Source organism: Lynx rufus, unplaced genomic scaffold, assembly GCF_022079265.1.
Source record: "Lynx rufus isolate CCGP_SWC_20201006 ecotype Redwood Valley unplaced genomic scaffold, mLynRuf1.p SCAF_5, whole genome shotgun sequence".
NCBI classification, from domain to species: Eukaryota; Metazoa; Chordata; class Mammalia; order Carnivora; family Felidae; genus Lynx; species Lynx rufus.
In genome coordinates this window covers 139431200-139438542 of record NW_025814867.1, presented here as the reverse complement: position 1 = coordinate 139438542, position 7343 = coordinate 139431200, and positions in this window count along the sequence as shown.

Below are 7343 nucleotides of genomic sequence, written 5' to 3'. Positions count from 1 at the left end.
TGACAATACCAAAATGCAAAATGGTATGCTACTTTGGAAGGCAGTATGGTGGTTTCTTGCAAAACTAAACATATCCCTACTAGACAATTCAGCAGGACATATAGACATTGGAATATTGTTCAGTACTGTAAGGAGATGAACTAGTGAGTCATGAAAAGACATAGAGGAACGTTAAATGTATATTGCTAAGTGACGGAAGCCAATTTGAAATGGCTACTGTATGATTCTGTATGTATGTACTGTATGATTCCAACTATATGACATTCTGGAGAAGGAAAAACTCTATAGACACAATAAAAAGTTCATTGGTTGTCAAGAGTTGGGTGGGGGAGGGGGAGGAATAAATAAGTAGAGCATAGAGATTTCTAGGGTAGTGAAAATACTCTGCATGATATATAATAATGAATATATGTCATTATATACATTAGTCCAAATCCACAGAATGTACAACACCAAGAGTGAAACTAAGGACTTGGGGTGATTATGATGTATCAATGTAGGCTCATCTTTGGTAGTAAATGTACTATTCTGGTAAATAAATTTTTTTTGATTGAGAAATAATTGACGTATAATGTGTAAGTTTAAGGCATACAATGCGTTGATTTGATGCATTTATATATTTCGATTACCACCACAGTGTTAGTTAGCCTCTGTCATATCATGTATAATTATCATTTCTTTTTTGTGGTGAGAACAATTAAGATGTAGTCTCTTAGCAACTTTGAAATTTATAATATTGTTGGCTATAATCTGTGATGTGCACTAGATCTCTAAGACTTATTTATCCATTGGTTGCTGAGAGGAAACAACATCTCCCCAATTTCCCCAACTTCCAGTCCCTGATAACCACCATTCTACTCTCTGTTTTTAAAGGTTTAGCTTTTTTGATTTCACGGATAAGTGGTACCGTATTGTCTTTCTCTGTGACGCATTCACTTAGCATAATTCTCTTAAGGTTCATCCATGTTGTCACAAGTGGCAGGGTTTTCTTCTTTCTCGTGGTTGAATAATATCAATGTGTGTGTGTGTGTGTGTGTGTGTGTGTGTACGCCACGTCTTTGATGTTTTTGATGTTGTTGATAATAGGGGAGCCTACATGTGCAGGGGCAGAGGGCTTATGGGAAATCTCTGTCCTTTCCTCTAACTTTTGTTGTGAAAATTTAGAGAATCTAAAACTTCTCTAAAATAATAAAGTCTTTAAAATCAAAAGGAAGAAGATGGGGCGCCTGGATGGCTCAGTTGGTCGAGTGTCTGACTCTTGATTTTGGCTCAGGTCATGATCCCAGGGTCGTGCGATTGATCCCCATGTTGGGTGCCACATGCTGAGTGTGGAGCCTGCTTGGGATTATCTCTCTCTCTCATCCTTTGCCCACCCCCGCTCCTCACATGCTCAGTCTCTCTAAAATAAAAAAGAAAATGAAGTTGAAATAAGTTGGACTAAATCTTTGATAAGGTGATGGCAATTGTCCTGACAATTATTATTCATTTTGAGTGATTGGTGGACACGTAGCGTCTTCGAGTTCTTTGTCTCTCATACTATCTTGGGACATGGAGGGTCAGCACAGTTATGTTTTATTGCTCCAGATCATCTTTGCTTGTTTCAATCATACCCAGAGGAAGAGATAATGGGGACCTGATAAAAACTGTTCAGGCATCACATATGATCTTGTTGTTTTAAATATGATTTAACTACATAATTATGACTCATCTAGATATTCTTACGAATTAAAATGTCTTAATCACATAGTAACAAATATCACATAATATCACAAAATTAACAAATGCCGTGATTTTTAATGGCATATATTTTTTATTTTTTTTTTTAATGATATGGTGTGGAACTAAGGAAACTGTTAAAAGAAAGACTAATTTTGTTAAAGTTAAAAACCAAAAGAAAACAATCCTGGTGGGGTCCTACAGGTAAATTAAGTTTGATTGCAAAATCTGAGTCATGAAGTCTGATTACCAAAAATGTTGCAGAAAATGACAAATTGTGACAATATTCCAAGTTCAACCCAAACATAAATAGATAGTAAATCTGTTTTGAAAAGAATTGCTTGCTATGAGGCTTAATGGATTAGTCCCTTACTGTTTCTCTTTTAAGTGTAATTAACATACAGTGTTCTTAGTTTCCAGTGTATATTATGATGATTCAATAATCCTACACATCACTCAGTGCTCACCAAGGTTAAGTGTACTCCTAATCCCCTTTATCAGTTTCACCCATTCCCCCACTCACCTCCCCTTTGGCAACCAGCAGTTTGTTCTCTGTATTTAAGAGTCTTTTTGGATGTCTCTTTTTTTTCTGTGTTTGGTCATTTGTTTTGTCTCTTAAATTTCACATATGAGAGAAATGGTATTTGTCTTACGTTGAATGACTAGTCTCCTTACGTTATAGCCAATACGAATCATGCCCTTGATATTGCATTCTTCTGTAATCTATAGTTGGCATCTTCCTATCGTGTGTGAAGCCTCAGGATCCTTCTTAAACACTAAATGTTTGAGTTCCTCTTCAATTTCTTCTCTCTCTCTCTCACAAAGGTCATTGTGATATGACCCTTGTTATATTTTACTGACCTAAACGGTTATTTTATTTTTTTCAACAGAACTTAACATGTCACCACACATTCTTCATTGTTCCATCTTCTGAGCCTTGCCTCATGTACCTTCCAAAAAATATACGTGAAAAAAATTAATTGGTATTTGATTACCTGACTTTATGGATGTGCCTCTACTTAGAGATGAAATATTATTTCATCATGGAAAAAAGTATACCAATTAAAAGGGTATCATTATTTTCCATGCTATTATTTTTCTTGCTATAAAATGTTGAAATGTAACAATACAAGTAAATGATGAAGGATTTCCCTTTAAAAAATTTTTAAAATGTTTACTTATTTTTGAGAGAGAGAGAGAGAGAGTGAGGGAGCATGAGAAGGGGAGGGGCAGAGAGAGAGACACACACACACACACAGAATTCCAAGCAGGCTCTAGGCTCTGAGCTGTCAGCACAGAGCCCGAGGCGGGGCTCAAACTCACCAATGGGGAGATCATGACCTGAGCTAAAGTTGGATGCTCAAATGAATGAGCCACCCAGGATTTCCTTTTTATAACAGAAAAAACTTTGTTTTATGTAATGTTTGTCTTGAGATCTCCTCCCCTGTCCTAGGCATATTTATTTCTACACTGGCAAGGACAATAGGAAAAGAATATCTACCAATGAATCTCTCACTGTGGTCAAAACATGACATAGTCACCCATCCTAAGTTGAGATGACTCAAATTTACATGAATGTGGCTAGAAAATTTGGGAAATCATGCAAATATGATATCTTTAATTTTATCCTACCAAAGAACTACTCAATTTCAGGAGCTGTAGTTCTGGAATGACATCTAACAGTCCAACAATTCAAACCATCTGGGAAAGACATTCACATTTTTGGATCTTTCTTTTTTTTTTCTTTTTGGTCCAGGAAGAAAGGCAGAAGGATGAGAATTCAGTTCTGTGTCTTCAGTATACCCCCACGGTAATTGGCAATATAATAAAAAAAAATTAAATAGTTATGTTTTCATGAAGAAACACTTATCTGGTAAAATTCCTTTCAGTTAAAAAAAATTTAATGTTGATTTATTTTAGAGAGAGACAGAGTGCGAGCAGGGGAAGGGCAGAGAGAGAGAGAGAGAGAGAGAGAGAGACAAAATCCGAAGAAGGCTCCAGGCTCTGAGCTATCAGCACAGAGCCCAAGGTGGGGTTCAAACCCACTAACTGGGAGATCATGACCTGAGCCAAAGTCAGACACTAAATTGACTCAGCCCCTAGGCACTCCGAATTCCTCTTAGTTTTTAAGATACTAACTTATCTTTCTAACCCATTTTTAAAGCTTGTTTTTAATGCTTGTTTATTTATTTATTCTGAGAGACAGAGAGGTCATCTGCACTCACACATAAGCAGGGGACAGGCAGAGAGAAAGAGAGTGGGGGAGAGAATCCCAAGCAGGCTCCATGCTTAGCACAGAGCCAGACATGGAGCTCGGTCTCATGACCCTGAGATCATGATCTGAGCCAAAATTAAGAGTCGGATGCTTAACTGAATGAGCCACCTAGGCACTCTGTATCTAACTCTTAGTAACAAGTATTTCAGTCAAAAATTAATTGGGAAACGTTGCTATGTTGTTAACGTAAATGTCTCAGAACATAAAACTCTCCAGTGGGGAAAGGCTGTAAGGTCTATTTCAAATATAATTGGAGAAGGGCCAGAATCACATTTGGATGATTGGAACAGCTCCCTAAGACCCAACCAAGGGGTCCTATGTCAAGTACTGCTGACTTTGATTGGATACTGCTGGGTCGCTCCAGTTAGTGGATAACAACTGAATTTTGGGTGACCAGAAAGCAATGTTTTAAACAATATTATACTTTAGTATGATAGTTTATAATTTATATGAAAATATGGCTCTGTATTTTGGTTATATTTTAAGAAACTGATGAGGATTGACATGTAAATGAATTATAATTGCTTTCCTTTTAAGATCATGGGAAATAGTCTCCATATTTACGCTCTCCTACGGAACGTCTGTTTTCAGAAATGAACAAACCGAACAAACAAGAGGGGAAACAAAAAGAGACTAACCAAAGAACAGAATCTTAATGATAGAGAACAAATTGATGGTGACCAGAGGGGAGGTGGTGGGGGGCTGGGTGAAACTGGTGTAGGGGAGTAAGAGTACACTTATCATGATGAGCACTGAGTAATGTATGCACTTGTTGGATAACTGTATTGTACACCTGAAACTAGTACAACACTCTATGTTAACTACAGTAGAATTAAAATTTAAGAAAATTTTTAAAAAATGGGAAATAGTTTCCCTATTTACAGTCCTATGCAGAATGTCTGTTTTTAGAAATTAATTACTGACATTAAATGGAGTATATTAAATAAAATAATAAATTGGCATTTTATTGATAGCAATACATTATTAAAAGAAAGAACTATGGGTGTAAATATATACTTAAATAACTATAATGCATTTTTATATTTAAATTTCTAATTCCTTTGAGAGTTTGAACAGATATGGTAAGGTACTGTTAATGGTAAAGTGTTGATAACAGTTACGTTATAAAAAAGCTTTTGAGGAAATTAAAGTTCAAAGGAAAGAAAATAAAAGTAAAATCCTTACGTATTTATCCATATTCCTATCTATTTTCTTGCAATTTTTCATGACACTGAAAATAATAACCTTAATGGATATATTGTGAAGCTCTGATATGCTTTATCTTTTGATACCTTCTTACCTTTATGCTTTAGAACTATAAATAATATTATTTAACTATGTTTCTGTATGATGTACATAGGTATAAATCAATGTATTTAAAATTTGGTAAAACCTGGGCGCCTGGGTGGCTCAGTCAGTTAAGCATCTACCTTCAGCTGAGGTCATGATCTCACAGTTGGTGGGTTCGAACCCGTGTTGGGCTCTCTGCTGTGGGCACAGAACCTGCTTCAGATCATCTGTCCCCCTTTCTCTCTGCTTCTCATTTCTCTCTCTCTTTCTCTCTCAAAAATGAATAAATAAACTGAAAAAAAAATTAAAACTTAGCGAAACCCATATAGAATAGAGAAAGAAGGGAAAGTAGGATAGGTCGGAAAGGAAATAGAATTGGTCTGTTCATGAGGCGGGGAGGTGTCCTGGCTGCCTCTGCCTTCTGCTCAGGTGGCAGAACGGGCAGCTCTCCTGGACAGTATACACTCACATATTAAAAAGCATCAGTTATCGTCCCTTTCAGAATGCCCTTGGGTACTTCTTGGCCGAGAAAAATTGCGAAAGTAATGAGTATTTTTTTACTTCTGGAGAAGCTAAACTGTTAATGGTACTTCTGTTACCTTCTACGCAGGCTGTTAAAAAATATTGTTTTCTGCCTAATAACACAGCCAAGGTTGGGGTCGTTCCTCATTCTCAAACTATTCTCACACCACTCCATCAACAGGGCACTCTCCCCTGGTAACTCTTGCGGATATTGCCCTCCCTCCTCTAATGAAATTAAAAACAAATAGAAAGATGGGAAAAAGAAAGGCAAAGAAACTTTAAAGGCAGTCTTATCTTTTTTTTCCCCCCATGCAGATCATCTTTGGTGCTCCTTGGGTAATTGCTCAAAATACCAAAGTAGTCACTCCTCATTTCCAAGCTGTAATCCTTTACTCAGCACAGAGTACAAAGCGATGATGCTAGGAGGAACTGAACATAATGGATGTGTCCCAAAGTTTCTGCAGCACAGCTCCGTGGTAATGAAAGAAATGCATTAATGTCAATTACACAATCCGTGTGTTGGGGGTGAGGACTCTCAACACAAAGAAAGTGGCTCGTTTTCCTCCCCTTCACCTTTTGGAGATTATTTGAAAAATTATTCAGGGCCCATTATTAGCCTGAAAAATCTGGAGTGCATTTACGATATTCAGAATAAATAAAGCATAAATCATACCCACGAACAAAAACTGACACAGTGACCGTTGGCAAGATTCTTCTAAAATATTTTCATCTGTGTCCTGAAAACTTCTTAACAATACTTCACCGGTCTGATGGTAGAGAAGGTTATAGTCTCTCTTGGATTCATAAGCACTGTCACTGCCTAGAGCATCTGCAATGTCAATTCAGAGATTCCAAAACAACATTTTAAAATTCTCCATAGAATGCGTTAAGTGGCCAGATGTTCTGCTGATAGTCCTTATAAATGCGGCAGCCGCAAAAAAATAAATAAATAAAAGAAGACTTATGAATTCTCTTCAATGTCTATAATGTATTGATGTGTGGGCCGGACTATTCATTTGGTAGATCAGATCAGAGCAGATTTTGCCCAGTAGTGTGATGAGACAGATGTAAAGGGGCCACCTGAGAGTGGCTGGGTAGAAGCCAAGGCTACTTGGAGCCCCTGACCACTCCCCTTTGGCCTGGGCAACACCAGCATGCCATAAATATAAATATAAGTATAAATATAAATATAAATATAAATATAAATATTGTTATTTTGTCTGTGTGTAATGACATGGAAAGGTTAGGAATGTTGCCACCCAGTGATTTTGTGTTGTATTTTCCTGAAGTTTTGGAGTGAGTCAACAGAATTCCGTTCACAGGTTGACTGGAATGAACAGTGTCAAGGTTATGTCTGATCATTGGGTTCACGGTAAGGACCTGAAGCTGGAACCATCACTAGACCTTCACTGGAAAAGCCTTGTCATAGCTTGCTGTAGAATGAGGGGTTGTTAAGTGCCAGCATGTACCATTCTGATGATCTATGTAGAAGTTCTACCCATTAAACAACTTCATAATATTAATTTCTCTTTTTCATCTT